The sequence below is a fragment of the Cervus elaphus genome, chromosome 10 (genome assembly GCF_910594005.1).
Source record: "Cervus elaphus chromosome 10, mCerEla1.1, whole genome shotgun sequence".
In the NCBI taxonomy this organism is placed as follows: Eukaryota; Metazoa; Chordata; class Mammalia; order Artiodactyla; family Cervidae; genus Cervus; species Cervus elaphus.
In genome coordinates, this window is record NC_057824.1 from 45,293,604 (window position 1) to 45,315,892 (window position 22,289).

The 22,289-nt window shown below is 46.0% G+C and overlaps 1 long non-coding RNA gene across 2 annotated transcripts in view; it reads left to right on the plus strand.

Annotated features, from left to right (window-relative positions):
• LOC122701694 overlaps positions 1 to 22,289 on the plus strand; it is a 492,322-nt gene that overhangs the window by 233,568 nt on the left and 236,465 nt on the right. The window contains exon 4 of one of the 2 annotated variants that reach the window (XR_006343106.1): positions 8,929 to 9,137. The exons of the other annotated variant lie outside the window; for it this stretch is intronic. This is a non-coding gene — a long non-coding RNA (uncharacterized LOC122701694). The remainder of the gene's footprint in view (positions 1 to 8,928; positions 9,138 to 22,289) is intronic. 2 annotated transcript variants of the gene reach the window in all.

Below are 22,289 nucleotides of genomic sequence, written 5' to 3' on the forward strand. Positions count from 1 at the left end.
CAGCCTACCAGGCTCCTCCATCCATGGGATTTTCCAGGCAAGAATACTGGAGTGGGGTGCCATCGCCTTCTCTGAGAACAGGAGCAAGTGTTCCCAAAAGTAGACCCAGAGTTGAAGTGATGTTGTGATGAGAATGGGGCAGTTGGCTGCATGTGTGTGTCCATGGGTGCCTCTCAGGTGACTCAGTGGTAAAGAATCCACCTGCCAATCAGGAGATGCAAGAGATGCCTCCTTTATCCATCCACCCATTCATCAACCCATCCTGCCTTCCCTCCATCTACCTATCTAGTCTGTCAGGAAAAAAAGTGCCATGTGCTAAGCTAGATTCTGGGGATAAGTAGGTAACCAGACAAGGCTCCTGGTTCCACATAGACCTCATAGCCTAGTGGGGGGTGTGGAGAAAAAAAACAAAAGTAATCATGTTATCATGCAAAGACTTGAAATTAAAGATTTTTATTGTTGTTCAGTCACTTAGTCCTGTCAACTCTTTGCAACCCCGTGGACTGTAGCACAGTGGGCTTCCATGTCCTTCACCATCTCCCGAAGTTTGCTCAAACTCATGTCCACTGAGTCTGTAATGCCATCCAAGCATCTCATCCTCTCTCATCCCCTTCTCCTGACTTACAATCTTTCCCAGCATCAGGGTCTTTTCCAATGAGTTGGGTCTTTTCCAATGAGCCGGCTCTTCATGTCATGTGGCCAAAGTATTGGAGGTTCAGCTTTAGCATCAGTCCTTCCAGTGGATATTCAGGACTGATTTCCTTTAGGATGGACTGGTTGGATCGCCCTGCTGTCTAAGGGACTCTCAAGAGTCTTCTCCAGCAGTTCAAAAGCATCAATTCTTCGGCACTCAGCCTTTTTTATAGTCCAACTCTCACACCCATACATGACTACTGGAAAAACCATAGTTTTGACTGCACGGACATTTGTCAGCAAAGTGATGTTTCTGCTTTTTAATATGCTGTCTAGGTTTGTCATAGCTTTTCTTCCAAGAAACAAGCGTCTTTTAATTTCATGGCTGCAGTCACTGTCCACAGTGATTTTGGAGCCCAAGAAAATAAAGTCTGTCACTGTTTTCATTGTTTCCCCTTCTGTTTGCCATGAAGTGATGGTACTGGATGCCATGATCTTAGTTTTTTGAAGGTTCAGTTTTAAGCCAGCGTTTTTTCAGTCTCCTTTCACCTTAATCAAGAGAGTCTTTAGTTCTTCTTTGATTTCTGCCATTAGGGTGGTGTCATTGATATTTCTCTCAGCAATCTTGATTCCAGCTTGTGATTCATCCAGCCTGGCATTTTGCATGATTACTCTGCATAAGCAGGGTGACAATATAAACCTTGAGGTATTCCTTTCCCAATTTGGAACCAATCTGTTGTTCCATGTTCGGTTCTAGCTGTTGCTTCTTGAGCTGTGTAAAGAGACAGTTAAACTGTGCCTTTGACCTCAAAGAGATCAAAGTCTGATGGGAGAGACAGACACATAGATGATTATCTCTAAGACAGTGTTCTTAGGGCCATCAGATAAAGTATGGATAAAATGTCATGGAATCGCGGAGGAGGAAATGATTGTTTCTGCTTGGAGATTCAAGCAAGTCACATGAAAGAGAAAATCTATGAGCTTGACTTAACAGGAAGAGTAGCAGCTTTTTGGGCAGACAGGGTGGGAAGGATCAAGGCGTTCCAGGCAGAAGGGACACAAGGACCAGTGTGTTTGAGGAACAAGCCAGAGATCCGTTGTGGCTGGGCCGTGGGAGGTGGGGGCACAAGTGGCTTTTTCTCAGGTGGACCATCAGCCAGCATCTGTCCTTCAGCCCGTGCCCCGGTTGTCCTGACATGAATCTGTGTTGCCTCTGGTGACTTAGTAACTAAGCGGAGGAAAGCCAACCTTCTCTGTGGCTGTGTGAATGCAAGTGTAGAGTGGTGAGGGCAGCTGAGCCCTGCGTTTCGCCCGGAAGGGTGTGAATAATCCCTTCGGTTTTAGTCAGGAGTGCAGAGCACAGAAGGTAACACAAGACAGGAGTGTGTAAATGAGGGAATAGAGCAAAAGTGCTCTGTAAACTGTAAAGTGCGGGCCACGTGCTCATTGTTATTTTTACACGGTTCATTCTGTCTCTGGAATGCACGAACCCATTAGATCAACATTTAAGACGTTCTTGTAGAAGGCTACCATATGCTGGCCAGGCTGCTGGAAGCAATAGAAGCATTTTTTCGTAGAAAGAAATGGCTGGAAGCCCACAGTCTTTATTGATTTACATTTGCAAGCCATAACTTCTTATCTCTTTTACGCTCCCATATCATGATGTCCGTTTGTGTAATATATTAGTCTGGTCAGAATTGATGCCAAGTCCTAAATAACTGGAGAGGGAGTGCTGATTCGTGTTGAAAAGTCAGTTGGGAATCTGGGTTACCAGGCTCTTCTTCCCTTCGCTGTCCGTATGGAGATAGAGAGGCCAGCTTTGCTTCTCTGTGGGGTCCCAAGGATGAATCATTTATGCTATCAAAGTTCTTTGCCATCCTTGGATACTACATAAATGCGAAGTATAATCATTATGAATTATAAGAGAAGCAGACGGAGGTTTTAAATTAAATAGCACCATTGTGTTATTTTTCATCAGGATTCAGAGCAGCCGACCTTCCCAGCAGAAGTAACTTAGATAATTTGATTCTCTCACTTAACCAGGACTGATCACTGCAGGGAGAGAAATTAATTTCTTGAAAAACAGCTGCGGGTTTTCCTCCCCACCAGCCTGACTCTTGGATTTGCAGATGCAGCCATAATGAAACTGGGGTGAAAGTTCCACTGGGCGGCTTGTTATTTCAACAGGGACCTCATACCATGGTACTCCCATTTTTGGTTTACTGGAAAAGGATCAGGACACCTGAGTGTCTTCTGGGGGATGGCCATCATGGTCATGTCTGTCCAAATCAGCCTGAATGTGTAATGGGACTAAATATGCACAAACCAAATGATTCGGAGTTTCATTGACAGGAGACTCGGTCTAGCTGATTATTTGTCTGAATTCAACCCTTCCAAATAACCCTGGTAGGGGATAGAGTTGGCAGTGCCAAGATCTATTATTGGCTCACTTGCCAGAGAAATTGACAGGAAGGTGACGTGTGAGCTGAGTTAAACCTTTACAGTTCTGTTGACAGATTCTTCAGAATGTAGCAGAATGACAGTTTGGTGTCATAGAGTTGGTCATAGACTGTCAGCCTGGAGAAGCAGCAGGAGAGATAAGCTAGGACAGGGAGAAGGCTGTCCAGACCTAGGGAAGCTTGGACACTGATATTTACAGAATGCAAACCCCCCTGCCAGTGACACCCCACTATTTGCTCATCCTTGGGTTCTGCCACTCAAACTGTGTGATCTCAGGGAAGTCACTTAACTCCTCTGAGACTCAGTTTTTTCATCCATCTGATACAGACATTGGAATAGATGATTTTGAAGATTCTCTTTGTTTCTGGAATTGTCAAATACAATCAGCAATTTCCATATGCAAGAAAGGAGGGGTATCTAAGTTATAAACTACTCCAAAGCATCTGTGCTGGGGGACCTCAGGCAGTCTCAGTCTAGGATCCTCCTATATTAAAATAAGGCCTCCAAGGAGTCCCCTGGTGGTTCAGTGGTTGGGTGCAGTGCCTGCTAATGCAGGGGACATGAGTTCGATCCCTGGTCTGGGCTGATCCCACATGCCACGGGGCAACTAAGCCCATACACCACAACTGCTGAGCCCACGCACAGCCTACAGCCTGTGCACCTCGACAAGAGAAGCCCCCGGAATTGGAAGCCGGCGCACTGCTACTAGAGAGTAGCCTGCATGTAGCCACCAAGAACCAGAGCAGCCAAAACTTAATTAATTAACTACAACAACAAAAAAATTAGACCTCCTTGCACTTTCCCCTAATGCTCCTCCATCTTGATTCTTAGAATTTAGCTCTCCAAGTATCCAGCTAGAACTCAGATTTTTAGTTTTTAAGATTTTTGTGGTGGGGACCGTTTTTTAAGTCTTTATCGAATGTGTTACCATATTGCTTCTGTTTTATGATCTGGTGTTTGGGCCTCAAGGCATGGAGGATCTTAGCTCCTCTCCCAGGAATGGAACCTGCACTCCCTGCCCTGGAAGGTGACATCCTAGCCACTGGGCTGCCAGGGACGCTCTAGAGCTCAGTTATTCTTAAGCTGGGGGAGCCTGAAAAGCAGAGTGGAAAATAGCATATGTGGGTGGGTGAATCGGACGTTTCCCCCAAACTTTGAAATTTGCGTCTATCTCTACTGCGCGCTTTGGAGAAATATGTCAGGCAGCCTGTTAAGGAAATGGTGCTATCAACTGTAGGCTTGGGGAGCAGTCACACAAAAGCAATTGAATGTTATGGTTGATAAACTCGTCTTCCTTCAGTTTGCATCTGGTCACTCTGCTCCAGTACTGAACATGGTCCTAATACGGCTTCATTTGCACACCGAAGGTGGCCTTGAAGTTACTGGTCCTGGAGTTGAGTGTATTTCAATGTATTTCAATGACAGTTTATGGACAGAGGAAAGGACAGGGTGTGGGGCAGAGAAGACTAGCTTTTCCACCAACATTTGTGTTTCCTCTTCCACAGCGTGCAGTTATTTCTGGGACGTGACTTCTAGCAACAGCCACATGGCTCATCTGGGTGTCTGGGTGTGGCCGTGGGATGAGTGTGACTAACACAATGTCAAAAAGGCTGACTGACATCACTTAAGGAACCAACAAGAACTCACCGCACAGCAGAGGGAACTCTGCTCAGTATTCTGTAACAAGCTAAATGGGAAAAGACTTTCAAAAAGAATAGCTAAGGCATGTGTATATCTGACTCACTTTGCTGTATACCTAAATCTAACACAAGGTTGTAAATTGCTATGTCAAAGTCAAAGTGTTAGTCGTTTAGTCATGTCCGACTCTTTTCGACCCCATGGACTGTAGCCTGCCAGGCTCCTCTGTCCATGGGATTCTCCAGGCAAGAATACTGGAGTGGGTTGCCATGCCCTCCTCCAGGGGATCTTCCTGACCTGGGGATTGAACGTGGGTCTCCTGCATTGCAGGCAGATTCTTTACTGTCTGAGACACCAGGGAAGCCCCACTTTGATATAAAATAAAAATTAAAAAAAAAAAAGAATGCCTTCTCTAATGCTCTCTGGCCTTTACGGTCAGTGGGCTAAGGATGATGAGAAGAACTTAGGTGTTGGAAGGAACTTGGGGGTTGCAAGTAGAAGGAGCTTGTGTCCCTGACTCACTGCATAGAGGAAAGCCACAGGCCAATGAGGAACATCTGTCAAACATAAACTTCTTTTTTACTAAACAATAAAAAGAAATTATTTTTGTTGCAACATCCAGCAGGGCCCTAACTCATCCACAATGTGATCTGCTCCAGGTCTTTAGAAGGTGGAAGATTGTGTCCCCGCCCCCCACAACCCTTGTTAACTTAAAAAGAAATGACCCCCAAATAACTTTAACTTTTCTTCCAATTTTGTTTTGCCGCGCCAGTCCTGTTTCCTCTTGAGGGAGGTGTTAATAACTAGGTGGATAAGATTGTAAACTCCATGGGAAGAGGGACTTTGTCTTTCTGGTGTATGACCATACTCCCACCAAGCCAACACATAATAGTTATTCAGTAAATGTTTGTGGAATGAATGAAGTATAGAAGTCCCAACTGTATTTGACATATAGACACCTCATGATTTGGTCTCACTATCTCTTTCTAGCAACCTCTGTTGATCCTTTCCCAGGCAGACTGCTCAGCTCAGAGGAGTTGGCAGTGGTGGCTAAAAGCTTGGCCTGTGGTACTGACCTGTCTGGGTCTACCAGTGGGTCCACCTCCCAGGCTTTCCCTCCGTATACATGACTTGGGGCAAGTTGTTGATCAGTTTGTGTCTCCTTTTCACCCCTGTAAGATGGGGGTGATCACAGACCCTGTCTCATTGGGTTGCAGTGAGTCTGAAATGGTTAATACAGGTGTGAATCTTAGAACTGTGCCTTGTGAGTAATAAGCCTTGATCGATGCTTTTCTTTCCTGTCGTTATGTCTTTGCTTACGCCCTTCCTTGATGGTTCATTTTACTTGTGAAGTGATGGGATCAGGGGATGGCCAGTTAGACATTAATTCTGAGCATGTCTATGGGGGTATTTCCAGAAGAGTTTAGCATTTGAATTGATGGACAGAGTAAAGCACGTGGCCCTCCCCACATCGGTGGGCGTCATGGAGTCCACTGAGGGTCTGAATGGAACAGAAAGGTAGAGGAAGGATGAATTTGTTCTCTGCCTGACTTCTTGCACTGGAACGCTGATCTTCTGTTCCCAGAGTTCCTGGTTCTCAGACCTGCAGACCATAGTCTCCATCAGTGGGTCCCTGGATTTTAGGCCTTGAACTACACCACCTCTGGCTTTCCCAGATCTCCAGCTTGCAGATAGCAGGGCATGGAGCTTCATACCTTCCGTAATCACAGGAACCAATTCCTTGTAATAAACTTCCTCTTACATATATTTCCTGTTAATTCTGTTTCTTTAGAGAACTGTGACTAACACACCTTATTTCATTCCACTGGAATGCCTTCCACCCTCTTCTTCCTTCAAGGCTCTGATTAGATTTACCTTCTCCATAAAAACTCTCCTTGTCAGCAGCTCTTTCTTCTGAGCCCATTTTTATATTCATCCTCTCCTTAGGATCCATGATTCTGGTTATCCACTTGTGGTACCCATAATATTCTGCTCTGGGTGGTGGCTCCTTGTTTCTCCCATGATGAACCTTGACCCCTCAGTGCTTGTCCATCTTTGGCGTGATCACATTTCCTGGCCAGAGTGGGGCAAGAAGGATTCAATTAATTTCTTAATAAGTTTCTCAGCTCAAGGGGCCCCAAAGGAGCCCTGAGTCAAGGGATCATGTGCACATGATTTACTGGGGATGTGCTCCTGGGGAAATCAGTCAGCAAACAGGGGAATCAGAGCAGAGAAGAGGAAGAACTACACAAGGGTGTAATTTCAAGTGAAGCCCCAGCCTGATTCCACAGGGGAACTCTGGAGCGTGAATACACCTCGGAGTTTGTCCTAACTTGAAGCAGGGAGCTGGGTTTTCATTCTGCCGCACTTTCCAGTCCTTGGCTGAGAGCGCCCTGGTGTGGGGGTGAGAGTGAGCTCTGAGGCAGACCCACTCTCTGTCCGTGTGGGTAGCCCACCCATATCCTCTGATGAGAGCTGCAAGTGCTGGCTATTTGACACAGAAGAATCCAAAGCTTTTTCTTTGAGGCACGAAGAAAAAGTCAAAGGACCCAAGGTGATCTGGGCTGGGCACTGACGGTGTCATCCATGATTTGCAGAGCAATACTTTTTTATTTGTGATAAACTTAAATATTGAGCATCAAGGATTTTGTTCAATCATGTTTGTTTAAAGAAAGGTAAATGAGTTTGAGCAAGCTCCGGGAATTGGTGATGGACAGGGAAGCCTGGCGTGCTGCAGTCCATGGGGTCGCAAAGAGTCGGACACGACTGAGTGACTGAACTGAAAGAAAGGTAAACAGTTAACTTAGCTTGCCAGCCTTCCCTGGGGTCCTCACATCTCCACCTGCACACACCCAACACATTGGAGAGGTACATGGGTGAGAACGTTGAATTATTTTCATACTGTGTGAACCCAGCCTTGGGCTTTTTGTTTATTTATTTCTAAATTTGTATTGGGGTGTAATTGCTTTACAACGTTGTGTTAGTTTCTGCCATACAGCAGTGTGGATCAGCTATATGTATACATATATCAGCCTCCTCCCCGACCCCCGATCCCACCCTCTAGGCCATCACAGAGCACCGAGCTGAGCTTCCTATGCTATACACCAGCTTCCCACTAGCTATCTGTTTTGGGCTTTTAAAAGATTCTATTTAGCACAGGGGAATTTTGAGCTGCTTTGGGAATATAGCTTCTCTCACCTTTCCTTTCTGGTGTATGATTCTGAGTTGGCCAGTCAAAGCGTTCAGTTTGGTAGAGCATGGAGAACTTGCTAGGTGGTGGGAGATGAATCTGCAAATGGAGGCAGGGAGATGATCAAGGTGGGGACTTGGAACCCAAGGTCTAATCCTGGAAGGGATGGCTTTGACAGGGAGATTGTAACTTCTAGCCTCACAGGGCGATGACAGGATATCCTTGTCTTTATTCTGCATGTTGTCTGTCCCTTTCAACCAGTGACATCTCAGGCAGGATGGAATGTCTTCGCTGCTCCTCTGGTTCCTACCTGTGTTCTGCCTGGCAAAGCAGTGTTGGCTCTGACAGCTTGACAAAGGCTTTCTAATACTCTTTCTTCTTTGCATTCAGGGTCTACTTCCCTTTCTACTTTGAAGATACATTGAAGTCAGGCTTTACTTAAATTGTGACCTGTCTAAAGGAGAGAGATGTCCCACCTGGAGCTGAGTAGTCAGCTTGTGCTACACAGAGGAAAGATGAGTGATGTGGGTTGGAGGGCCTGGGGAACCGAGACAGGTCAGCAAAGCGTGGTCAGGTGGGACCAGAGCAGATGGATATGACAGCACAGCATGCTGAAGCTGAGGAGAAAATAAGGAAAAGTGAATTTGAGGAACATCACAGCACCGTGAGAAACATAACCGTTCAAGTTTAACTGAACACTTTCTCAAAGGCCATTCTCTTGTTTCTCTCCTTTGGAACCTGCTCATTCCCCTTCCCTGGAATTCTGCTCTGCAAAGAGGTGCCCAAAAGCAACTGCAAGTTTTTGATATGCCTCTGATTGAGAAAAGTGAAAACTGAAAATGTTTCAGACTCAGTCATGTCTGACTCTTTGCGACCCCGTTGACTGTAGCCCTCCGGGCTCCTCTGTCCATGGAATGCTCTAGGCAAGAATATTGGAGTGGGTAGCCATTCCCTTCTCCAGGGCATCTTCCTGACCCAGGGATCCAACTTGGTCTTCTCCATTGCAGGCAGATCCTTCACGTTCTGAACCACGAGGGAAGTCCCCTCCTATTGAGAAGTGGGATCTAAGTCCCCTCACCTTGAGGAAGGGCTGATGCAACCCAGATGCCATTTCAACCAGGAGAGTACAGTGGGAGTGGTGGCCTAGGACTTCCGAGGCTGGCTCACAAAAGGCCATCTGGTTTCCTTCCGGTTCTCTGGGAAAGACATCTGTCACGTAAGTCTGAGTACACTGAGACCCTCATGCCAGACAGGCCACATGCACGAGTTTCAGAAATCCCAGGTGGCAGTTGGAATTAACTTTCAGCCACATGCGTGCACCATCTTGAATGCTCAGCTCCATCAAGCCTTCCTATGACGGCAGCACCAGCCAGCATCTGAGGGCAACCACATGAGAGATCCCAAGCTAGAACTTTCCAGTTGAGCCACAAGATTGTGAGACATGGTTGTCTTATGCTCCTACGTTTTGGGGTAATTTGTTCATCATCGGTGGTAACCAGAACATGGGCTGTGACATCAGGTGTTGCAGTGGGGAGGTGGAGCCCTGGGGTGGAGAATCCTCTGAGGTGTCCCACGGAACAGGAGTTCTCACTATGACAGGGCATTCTGTGTCCCACTCCCTCTTCATGGCTAGTCAGTGTGTGAGCTCTAGTCTTCTCCCTTCAGGGTGACGTTAGGCAGTTATGACTTAGATTTTTCTTGTATTGGCATCTGCACTTATTTGAGATCAGGTTTAAGGAGTTTGATTGACATCTTGTTTCTTTCCACTACAAAATAAGCTAATTTCTTTAGTCTCACCCACTATTTCTCTGAAGAAAGTTATTGATTGTCACAGTTCTCTAGACTGGGCAATCGATGCACACCAGTTTAAAGGGAAAGAAATGATGGATGGGAAGACCATTGAGTGCTATTCTACTTGATGGTACACTGTGATAATTTAGCTTTTAGAAAGCTGTACTTTTCTAAGAAGCCAGATGCAAAAGCATTAGGGGATTTGGCATCAGGATGAATGGTAATGTGTTTGTGGGCTGACATTTGAAAGCTTCTTATCACCAGAGTCATTGGTAAATGCAAGATCTACTTGTTAGAGATTCCCAGGTTCTGCTCTTGTGGCATCTTAGCCAAGACAACCTCTCTGAGCTTAATTTTCTCTGATATGTGGTGGTGAGCCAAGGATAAAATAAGAAGAAATACATTGGAATTCTAGAATATGTAAACTGGAAAACATATTTGAAGTTATCCTTTGAATCAGTTGTGATTAGCGCTGCCTGCATATGATCGAGTCCGACAGTAGAATGGCTTGAGAAAACTAGACAACTCCTTTCCTCTGAAGCTAAGGTAATCTGGATATGATAGTGCAGGGCTGGAGTAGCAGCTTCTCCAAGTTCTCAGGACCCACACTCTGCCATCTCAAGCCTGTGACCCTTTTCCTCATGTTTTGATATGGCAGCTAAAACTCCAGATATCACATCTGCATTCCAGATAATACAATATGAACTTAGGTTCTTAAGAAAGGAGAGAAAAGATATTGGAAGGCAACCAGTAGCCTCTACCACCAGGAAGAAACGGGGAACCAAACATATCCAATTTGATTAATAAGTTACATCCATTAAATCTTAAAAATATGAAATGTCTGGAACTCACAGAGGGAGTGGAAAAGTTATATGGTATCTTCACTGAACTCTGAAAACATAAGTCCTCCTGGAAAATATGCTTTCTTTTTTAAAAAGAAGAGTTCAATTTAGTTAAAGTGACAAAGAGACTATTTTAAAAATAGCAATTGAATGAATTCAGAATGCTGGCTACCAACTAAGCTCATTTTCAAAAGTAATTTAAGACCAAGAAAATTCAACTGTTTCCCTTCAGATTGTTTTGTGCAGAGTGATAAAACTCAGATTTCTGAATCGAATTTCCATTTTGACCTTTGTGGGAATGAAGTGGCAACTGTTTGTTAATCATGATCACTGGCATGATTCTAGAATAATCCACCTGGCAGTGTGTCTTTGTGTGTGTGCATGGGGTCGGGGGGGGATGCTGAGAATGACTCAGAAGCATGGTAGAAATTTTTACAAATGGTGAACATCCTTGTGAAAATTTCCTGAAGTGAGTTGTATTGGAAATAATGAGGGCAGAGAGCACATATAGTTTGAAGAAGTTTGCTATTAGAAAAGTCTCTGAATTCCTCTGTGTGCCTGCCCATCACATAAGATCTGATGAGGGTGAAACAAAGTAATAGTCAGGTGTAGCATCAGAAGCATATTAGGATTTTAATGATTTTCTAGGACTTCGCTGGTGTTCCACTGGCTAAGACTCCAAGCTCCCAGTGTAGTTTGATCTCTAGTCCGGAAACTAGATCCTACATGCAACAAACAAGGGTTCAAATGCCACAACTAAGACCCAGTGCAGCCAAATTGTTGTTCAGTCACTAAGTTGTGTTTGATTCTTTGTGACCCCATGGACTGCAGCATACCAGACTTCCCCGTCCTTCACTGTCTCCTGGAGTTTGCTCAAACTCATGTCCATTGAAGTGGTGATTCCATCCAACCATTTCAAACAGTATGAAAAGGCAGCCAAATAAATATATTTTAAAAAAATATTCTAATGATTCTCATAAGACTGAGGTCCCATCGTGGCTGCTGCCCCAACAGAAAGTCACTAAGGAGAGGAGAGACGTGGGCTTTGTGGCTCTAGGGCCCTGCAGAGCAAAACAGATGGTTCCATCAAGACAGATGCTATCACAATGGCCAAAAAACAGAGCATGCAGCGAGTCAACCGTATTCACAACTCCAAGCCTGAATTAACCCTCGAGGCAGTCTGCCCCCAGAGACTGGAGGAGTCAGACTGTAACTCAGCCTGGGCACCCACAGTCCAATTAGACAGTCCAATTCAGACTGGCCATTGGAGGGTCTGTGGCCCTTGAGAAAAATGTCAGTCTACCAACAATGAATTTTATTGAGTCCCAGTTGAGTTTGATGGCGAGGATGATAAAAGGAAAAGCAGGGCGTAGCACCTGCCCTCAGACCAAAGGTCCAACCCAGACCTAAACAGGTGAGCAGTTTCTAGCGCAGCGGCAGGGTTGTCCCTGCAAAGCACAAGGTGAATTTCTAAATATGTTCTCCATGTGATAAGTACAGTAGGGGTCCTAAGAAAGATGATGAAACCACAGCTTCTGGAGAAAGCATTTGATCAGACTTTCCTGACACAACCTCACCTTCTGTGTGTGGGGGAGGCATACACATTATTTCTTGGCCAAGTCTCTGCTTCCTTTTCTGTTCTCTTCTGCCCACATAGTGGGGTTCATGTGGGGTGATGCTCACAGCTGGCTTTTGCTAAGTGTGGGTGACCAGAAGTTCCTGTACTTTTCCCACATGGAAGCTCTAGGGGTGGGAGGTAGGGGAGGAGGAATCTCTTCATTGGATTTGGAAAAAACAGCTGAGTAGGGCAAATCTTCCCCTTATCCCCCAGGCTTCTTGGAACATGCTGTGAATTTGTTTGTTTCTGAATGAAGGAACAAAATATTCACACTGGAGAAATTCCCAGAATTGGCAAGGTCAACCCAGATCCACAAAACTGAGCGTCCTCCAGGGTCCCTCTTCCTGTCCATGTTTGGTGGTGGTGGTCTAGTCGCTAAGTCGTGTCCGACTCTTGCATCCCCAGTGAAGTCCCATGACCTGCTTTATAAACCTAGCTCTGCTCCCTGCATACGTGCGTGCTAAGTCACTTCAGTCGTGTCCAGCTCTTTGTGACCTTATGGACTATAGCCCTCTGGGCTCTTCTGTCCATGGGATTCTCCAGGCAAGAATACTGGAGTGGGTTGCCATGCCCTTCTCCAGGAGATCTTCCTGACCCAGGGATGGAACCCAGGTCTCTTATGTCCCCAGCATTGGCTGCTGAGTTCTTTACCACTGACACCACTTGGGAAGCCCCAACTCTGCTCCATGATTAAGAGTTATTGTGTTCCTTAACCTCTCCTTGGCTCAATTTTATCACCTGAAAAACTGGAGTGGTATTAATACTCACTTCAGAGATTGGTGCCCGTACATGCTTTTTAGACCAGTACCTAGTGCTCCAAACGAGGTTTGTTGTAATTATATCTTCTGTTGTTGCTGTGTTAGTCGCGCAGGTGTGTCTGACTCTTTGTGACCCCATGGACTCTAGTCCTCCAGGCTCCTCTGTCCATGGGATTCTCCAGGCAAGAATACTGGAGTGGGTTGCTGTTTCCCTCTCCAGGGGGTCTTCCCAACCCAGGGATTGAACCCGGTTCTCCTGCATTGCAGGCAGATTCTTGACTGACAAGTTAGCTCTTAACATTATTTGGTTTCCAACAGGGTGCGTGTAAAAGGCTATGATCACAGAGAGAAAATGAGGGAGATTTAGGTGTGGACTGGCGTTTGGAGACAGGCAGGTCAGTACTGAGTTTGGGTGTTTTTTTCTGTAAAGTTCTTTGTGATTCACCTAGAAAGACAATCTGTAATAGGTAGAGCATGGAGTCAAGCTTGGTGAACTCAGCTGATGTATGCTAATAGATGTTTGTAGTAGGCAGAATTCCGAGGTGGTTTCCTAAGATTTCCGCCTTCTGGTGCATAATTATCTCCTCTTTTGCTATGGGAACATAGTCACAGGTTTCAGGAACTAGGATGTAAATGTCTTTTAGGGACATTATTTTGTCCACCACAATAAGTCATGGGTTCAAAAAACCTCAGTTTGGCCATGTACTGACTATGCAATTCAAGTTGCTTATTCTTGCTCATTTCTCTGACTTCTTTTAGCCCTCTCCTCCGAAATTCTCTGTGAGAAAGTCCCATTTTTAGCTTTGGTCCCAGGTAACTCACTGCCTGCACTAGCCATAACCTCACTTAAACAACAGGCATTTATTTCTTACAGTTTTGTAGTTGGGAAGTCCGGGATCAGGGTGCTGGCCAAGCTGGTCTCTGAACCTACTTTTCTGATGTGTAAAATCAGAACACTAAAAGTTAGTTGTGTGCTTCCTCTCCCACGGGTCAGAGATCAGTGATGAGGGGTCCAGCCCAGTGCATAAGGAAGGCAGATATTCACTGAGTGGCTATTCCAGTTGTCCCTCAGTTTTCCATGACAGCAAGTAAGTTTTGATAATTGTTATTCCTTGATTCTATTTACTGTTTTATCTGTTATGGTTACTTATTATGACATGTGGCCCCGAATGACCACATGACTTAGGCAAGGTTTTTTTTAATGTCCAGCTGGCCATATCAGCATTAGGCTGGTACAACAGCTTCACAGATTGAAAGGCCAATCCTTTTTTTTCTTTCTGGTTTTCTGCAAGCCCTCCCTACTGGTGGGGAGAATTCAGTTCAGACTGTGGGTGCACAGGCTGAGTTATGGCGTGACTGCTCCGGTCCCTGGGGGCTGCCTGCCTCGAGAGCTAATTCAGGCTTGGGGTTGTGAATACTGTTGACGTGGTTAGGGTTAATGACCACAGGACAGGCATCAAGGAACAGGATGGCAATAAAGGTGCTGGTTGCCTCAGTGATGTATGTGGACTTGGCCCCGGGAGTAATATGTCAAACAGCCCTGAGTGGCCACCCTGCTGCTGTGTAGTGATGGGTGCCAGGGTTTGGGAAATAGCTGTGGGATTGCTGGGAGAAGGATGGAGAGGTTTCTCTGCAGGTCTGTCGTGGTGAGTAGTGCAGGTGTGTGGTGTGTGAAACCAAGGTACCTCATAGCTCTGTTAAACATAGTGGGGATGTGCATACATGTGTACATGTGTACATGTGTGTGTGCACTGTGTGTATGAGAACATGGAAAGAAGCAGAGAATCACAACATTCTAGGGTAGGGCAGTCTCACCCACTTCAGTGAATGGATCAGACTCAAAGAGTCTTTAAAAATATATATATACATATATATATTTAAAAGATGTATGTATTTGGCCCTTTAAAATATATATTTGTTTATTTTAAAATTAGTTAATTTTGGCCTCTCTAGTTGCGGCGAGCAGGGCCACTCTTCATCGTGGTGCTGGGGCTTCCATTGTGGCGGCTTCTCTGGTGGAGTGTAGGTGCTAGGTCCGAGGGTCTCAGAAGTTGTGGTGCACGTGGAATCTTCCCTGACCAGGGATGGAACCCATGTCCCCTGCATTGGTAGGTGGGTTCTTAACCACTGGACCATCAGGAAAGTCCTGTCTTTGGCCCTTTAATGATGATGAAAGGCCAGCTATGGACAGGAAGCGTTCTGGGGTTCACTACCAAGGTGTGGTCCTGCTATTATCTCCATGGCTCCAGACTCTGGCTTGCAAATCTTACTTCTGGCCTCATGAGTTTGGGGGGACAATTTTAGCATTCGTTTCTGGCCTCCTTTTCTAGGGCTTTTCCTTCATTCTACTCACTTCTTTGACTTCTTTCAACCTTTTCCTCTGCAATTTTCTGTAAGAAGCTTAAGTTTCAGGTAACACACTGCCTACACTAGCCATAACCTCACTCAAACAACAGCCATTTGTTTCTCATGGAGCTGGAGGCTGGGAAGTCCACAATCAGGGTGCTAGCTGGTCAGGCTCCTGGAGGGGGGGCCCTCTTCCTTGCTTGCTGATGGCTGGCTTCTCACTGTGTCCTCACAAGGTAGATAGAGCAAGATCTCCGTGTCTCTTCTTATCAGGACACCAATCTCATCGTGGGTACCCCAGCCTCATGACCTCATCTAATTACCTCCCCAAATTCCTGCCTCCAAAAACCATCGTATTGAAGATCAGAGGTTCAGCAATGTACATTCTCGGGCTTCCCTGGTGGCTCAGGCGGTAAAGAACCCACTTGCAATGCAGGAGACGCAGGTTCAATTCCTGGGTCGGGAAGATCCCTCGGAGGAGGAAACCCACTGGTGTGGCAACCCACTCCAGTATGCTTGCCTGGGAAATCCCATGGGCAGAGGAACCTGGTGAGCTACAGTCCATGGGGTTGCAAAGAGTTGGACACGACTGAGTGAGCACAAACAGGACATGTGTATTCTAGGAGGACACAGATATCCACTCTATAACACCTCCCGAGTTGAAAGCCACCGTTCCAAATGGTCCAGGGGGACTTTTTATTTTTACCTAGAATTGGCCAAACCATTTGTTGTTGTACCACATACAAGCAGAATCCCGGTGTGTCTGCCAAGTGTAGCAAGTAGTTTCATGCTTACCTCTCAAGGATCACGAGGCAGCGAATTAAGAGGTTCCTGGCAATGATTCTCACATGAAAATCGGAAACGATTATTTACCATCCAGAACAGGCTGTGAGTATTAGGAGCTGACATCTAAATTTAGAGATGATTCATGTAATTTGGAATGGTATTGTTTCAAATCACATTAAAGGAAAACACAGCAGGTGGTTCTTAGCATTAAAACCTTGTTTGCATTTTACTGGAAGGAGACAGAACTGGAAGGAACAAGGTGAATGCTCCTATAGGGCAGTGGGTGGTCACAAGAGTTTGCTGAGATGATGTAGGTTTGGGGTACCTAAGCTTGTTAACCTTTACCTCCACCTGCTCTGTCCAGTTTGTTCTTTGTAGTTTTAGGCTATCTCAGGAGACCCAGCAGGATTGTTAACCCTTGTTCTTTATAGTTTTAGGCTATCTCAGGAGACCCAGCAGGATTGTTAACCCGTACATGATTCTGTTAGTTCACTGTGGGAGAACGTTATTATAATGAAGAAACTTGAGAAGATGAAAAGGTCTATAGGAGGGTTTGCTGGCTTCTCTCGGGCAATGAGGTGGTGAAGGGGGGCACTGATCAAACATGCTCTGTCTTTGAGTCTGTTCTTCCTTTTAAGTTTAGGGGCCATTTTCTGTTTTATTGAGTTGTTTAGAGTATTGGATAGTTGAGATATTAGAGGAATGGGAGTTTCAGCATAGTTGTACTCTTACTTCAGGATGAAAGTCTTAAGAACTGATGAACTTCCTTGGAATCTGGGCCAAATACTCCCTTCTCATTGAGCAAAGTGTGATGCACCTTTTAAATGGGGTCTAGATGGACAGGAGCCAGAGGTGCTTCTGTTGAAGCAGTGGTCTTTAAATAGCATGCTTAGTCCCTGAGTACTGTCCAAGTCTTTACAACCCCATGGGCTGCAGCCTGCCAGGCTCCTCTGTCCATGGGATTCTCCAGACAAGAATACTAGAGTGGGTTACCGTTTCCTCCTTCTGGGGGTCTCCCCTGCATTTCTTCCAGGAAGATTCTTTACCACTGAACCACCTGGGAAGCAGGGATGCCTTTAAAAATCACCAGGAGAGCCTTTCCAAATATCTGCACTCCTGTCCCACTCTTAAAGATTTGGATTCAGTGTTTCAAGTAGAGCCTGGACACATTTATCTTGGAAAAAACAAAACAAAACAAAACAAAACTCTTAGCCAAGTGATTCTAGTTGGTACCCCTGGTTAAAATCCATAGCCTTAAAGGACTAGTCACTGGAGGCAATTGACTGTAATCTGAGATGCTATCATTACTCTGAATCATGTGGATGATTCTGGGGAGATGACCTAGTCGAACCCTCTACTCGAAGAGTAAATTATTTCTATAACATCTCTGCTGTGTGGTTGTCCAGCATCTGGGTGAATATATGCACTGAAGAGGAATGTTGAAATTGGAGGCAATTTAGTCACCCTGCATGAAGGAAGAAAGGTTTCTCCATGTGGGTCTGAAATCTGCTGCCTGAAATTTGTATCTGCTGGCAGGACTGGCTACATCATGGATGGGGTTGGGTGCAAAATGAAAGTAGGGGGCCAGACCCTTGTTCAAAAGTCATTTAGAATCTCAAGACAACAACAGCTGTACGTGCAACTAAGTAACCGTGTTTTGAGTTCCAAGCCCTTCTCAGTTTTGGGACTGCCTGAGTTCATAGTCCTGAAGCTGGTCCTATCTACTGGTCTCATTTCTTTTCATTCTCCAGATTCTTTATCTCTCCCACTGGCTGACTCTTTGCAACCCCTTGGACTGTAGCCTGCCAGGCTCCTCTGTCCTTGGAATTCTCCAGGTAAGAATACTGGTGTGGATAGCCATTCCCTTCTCCAGGGGATCTTCTCAACCCAGGGGTCAAACCTGGGTCTTCTGCACTGCAGGTAGATTCTTTAACCTCTGAGCCACCAGGAAAGCATGTGTAGGACCACAGATTCATGAAATAAAGGATTGTGTGTATCTTGAGAGGCAGAAGTCATAACTAGAGGTCAGTCTGGGAAGATAGCTTATTAGTTAGAATGTGGGTATTGACTGGGTGAAAAGCGAAAATGAAAGTTTCACAGTTGTGACTGGGTACCTGAGTATAATTATCCTATCTGTCTGATAGATTTGTTTTGGGGATTGCATTAGCTAATTGGTATAACGCACTGAGAATAATATGTGGCACAGAACAAACTCTCAAAAAATGCCAGCTTTTTTATCTAGTGGGAACTGTTCGTGTTTTGATCTATGGTGTATGGCATCCACCGTCTTCTTCCTTTTAAAAACTCAGCTCTGGGACTTCCCTGGTGGTCCAGTGGCTAAGGCTCCCCGCTCCCAGCGCGGGGGTCCAGGGTTCTGTCCCTGGTCAGGGAGCTGGATCGCACATGCAGCAACAAAGATTGCCACATGCCACATGAAAATTGAAGATCCTGTGTGCTGCAACGAAGACCCAGTGCAGCCAAATAGATAATCAATTAATTAAAAAAACCAAACAAACCTAGCTCTGAGAGCACTTGCCTTTCTCCACCGTTCTAGCATCGCCCATTCTTCGTCTTGCATGGCATACAATGGGGTCCCTATCTCCCCTCTGACTTTGCTCCAGTCCGTTCTCTATGTAGCAGCCAGAGTGAACTTTTAAAAGAACTGCAAACTCTTTCACTCTCTGCCTTAACCCCCACCCCCCGTGATGCCCTTGCTCATTGCCTTCTGGATGGAGTCATCCTTCTTTGCTGACCTGTGACCTCGTGAGCTGGACCTTGCTACCATCCAGCATTCTCTCACCATTCACCATTTATCCATCAGCTCACTCTTTGAATAGATGCTTACTAAGCGCTCACCAGTAGGAACATTTACTAAGCACCCACAGTCAGTTTACATCATGTTAGCTATTATTACTGTTGTTGTTATTCAGTAGCAGGTGTTTGCAGAGTCCTGGGGATTCAGAAGTGAACAGAGACACAGTTCCTTCCCTTGTAGCACTTGCTGCATCGAGAGGAAGATGGACATTAAGCACCTAGTCATGTATCTTCTGACCCAGTAATTCGACAAACAGACCATGATCCCCAGTCTCCTAGGCCACAAGGCTGTTTTTTTCTGGGGCAACATTACTTCCCCTGAGCACTGCAGTAAGGCCACTGCACTCGGCCAGAGAGATGCTCCCAGGCCACGTAGGTGGAGGTGGGCGATGAGAAGTGGCAGCCGTGGGATGTCGTTTGGGAATAAGGAGTTCAGTGCTTGCTGATGGACTGGATGTAGGAGATGAGGGAAAGTGAGAAGTGAAGAGTGACTCCTGGACTTATTTACATACTTTATCTAGAGGTGGAAATGCTGGTCAAGCAAAATGTGTCAGGTCCTAAAAATATTAGCATTTAATGAAGGTTAGCATTTAGGCTGAAAGAGTGGTACGTGTGTGCTAAGTTGCTTCCGTTGTGTCTGACTCTTTGAGACCCTTTCTACTGTAGCCCACCAGACTCCTCTGTCCAGGGGATTCTCCAGGCAAGTATACTGGAGTGGGTTCCCATGCCCTCCTCCAGGGGATCTTCCTGACCTGGGGATCAAATCCGTGTCTCTTATGTCTCCTGCATTGGCAGTCAGGTTCTTTACCACTGGGAAGCCCAGAAGACTGGATCGCTCATGTACTTTCAGGGACAGCCTTGGAGAAGGCTTTGCTTTGGGTTGGTTTGTGTGGATGGTGAAACAGGTCAGAAGCATACCACAGAGGGGGTAACTGTACCTGTGGCTGCTTTGATTAGAATCTGAGTATGACTCTCCCGTCAAATCCTTATTGGAATCACTCTCCCAATGAAGCTTCCTCGTCTGTGGCTCTTTCGTGACGAATCAAATCCACAGTCCGAGAGAATCACTGCTTACCTCGCCGGTGTTACCCTGGGCTGCATGGATCATATGAATAATGGGAGCTAAACTGTTTTATAGTCTGGAAACTCCCAGAAGCCAGGCTCTTTGTCATGAATTCTTGATTTGCCTTGTTGGCAGCTTCATAGCTCAGACGGCAGGGGAAGCGAGTGGGGAGCCGCTGGACTTAAGGAAGATGAATGGGCATCATCTGAGGATGCAGAGGTGATGGGAACCTGGGGGGAGGTGACCGGCTGCCTTGTCGTTTGTAATATTGAGGGCACAGCGGCCACTGCCAGAGCTGTGTGGCTGATTCAGGAAAACGGATTTCCAGAAACCTTAAGAAATGACAGGTGTGAGTTAATGACTAGAAGCTCTGATAGAGGTTTTTTCTTGTTGTGGTTAACTATGGATATCACAGAGGTGACTTATCGCCCAGATTGAAGGCCGGCTTCTGTGTGTGTGCTCGGTCATGTCCGACTCTGGATTGTAGCCCGCCAACCTCCTCTGTCCATGGGATTTCCCAGGCAAGAATACTGGTGCGGGGTTTCCATTTCCTGCTCCAGGGGATCCACCTGACCTAAGGATTGAACCCTCGTCTCCTACACTGGCAGACAGGCTCTTTACCACTAGTTCCACCTGAAAAAGTCCCTGAAGGCTGGCTTAGATAATGGTCACCATCCGCTGAGTGGTTATCATTGGGTCAGGTGCTTTCATCATTCCTGGTTCTCACACGGCCCTACGAAGCAGATATGATCCAACTGTAGATAAAGGATTTGAGGCCAAGAGGGATTAAGTGTGCCCCTGACACGGCTTCCACTGTACCAGGGCCAGGAAGCCAATCCACGTCTTTTAATTTATGAAATCCATGGTCTTTTCACTCCACTGGAAACCTGGGTAAACCTCTAGCATTTCTTCCAGTTTTTGTGAATATAGTTTTGAGAGAGACATTTTTAGCACTCTGTTGCTTCAGCATCTTTCCTGGAAACTCTTTAATGCCAATTGTCTTTGTCGTCACAGGAAAGTAAGCAGCTCAGATGCTTGGGGGATCTGTGTCATTTGCTTTGCTAATGAGGCTGGAGTCATCTAAGGGCTGCTTCACCCTGAAATTATAGATGAGAGATTAAAATTGATTTCTGACCCAGCGCTGTCAGGAGACATCCCTGAGCTGTCTTTTGGGATCTAATCTCTCCGTTCACTTCTACAGAGAGGTTGGATGCCATTGAAGAAGATGTCAGCGTGCTTCTGTAATGGATGAGCTGACCTAACAGAAGCCTCAAGCTCAGCGTAGGCCATCAGTTGAGCAGCTCCTGGAGAAACCCGTGCCACGCTGACCATGTAACAGAAGCAGAGCGCCAGTCCAGGGAGGTGATGGTCTGCAGAGTTTATCAGCCTGTCTTAGCTTGTGCCCACTCAGTGATATTAACAAGGTCAAGTTCATTTAGAAGAGGGAAATTGGCATTGTCGAGGAACTGGGACTTCTGTAGTGTGATGAATGTTTGAGAGTTAAGAGTTTTCATTTGGAAGGAGAGGAGAACAAGCCAATGTCTGTCTGGGGCATGGTCACTCTGTAACGACTCAGAAGGAAGTTGAGAGGGAAGAAGACAGGGAGCCTCACTGACTCAGGGGTGGACATGAGATGCCCGAGGAAACATTTGGAGGAAACGAGGGTAAGGGTGTAGAGAAAGCAGAAAGTGAAGAGAATTGGTGGAGGAGCATGGATCCAGTCAGAGAAGGATCCAGAGACTCAGCTCTGATGGATTGAGCACAGGGATGGCACCTGAGAAAAAGACAGGGCAATGCATTTTGGGGGGTGGGTATGGTATTAGAGATCTTAGTTCCTGGACCAGGGATTGAACCTGCACCCCCTTCAGTGGAAACATTGAGTCCCAAACCCCTGGCTGCCAGGGAAGTCCCAGAGCAATGCCGTTTTAAGTGTGAGAACCTGGCTGAATGTCAGTGTTCCAGAGAGAGAGAGGACTCTTCTCTTTTCCAGAGCGCTGGTCCTAAGAAACTGGTGATTGAACTTGTATGAGAAGGAAGGCTACCGCCTGGTGTCCTATTTGTCTCCTTATAGTAAAGCAATCTGAACATCCCAAATAGCCGTGTCTGTTTGAGGATGCTGGAGATTCAGGATGGAGGGTGACTGAGGAAGGGGTGAGCAGTGTTCCAAGACCACAACCCAAGGGAAGATGCTGTTTATCCCTGATGGAGCGATCATGGACCAGACTCGAGTCCAGGGTGGGGAGTCTTGCTTTGGTGGGTGATTTCATTATGTTGGGCTACCCACATTTAGGCTGGACCCGTATGTGTTGATGTCTGTTTGGTCATGGGTCATTGCCGTTTCCTTCTATAC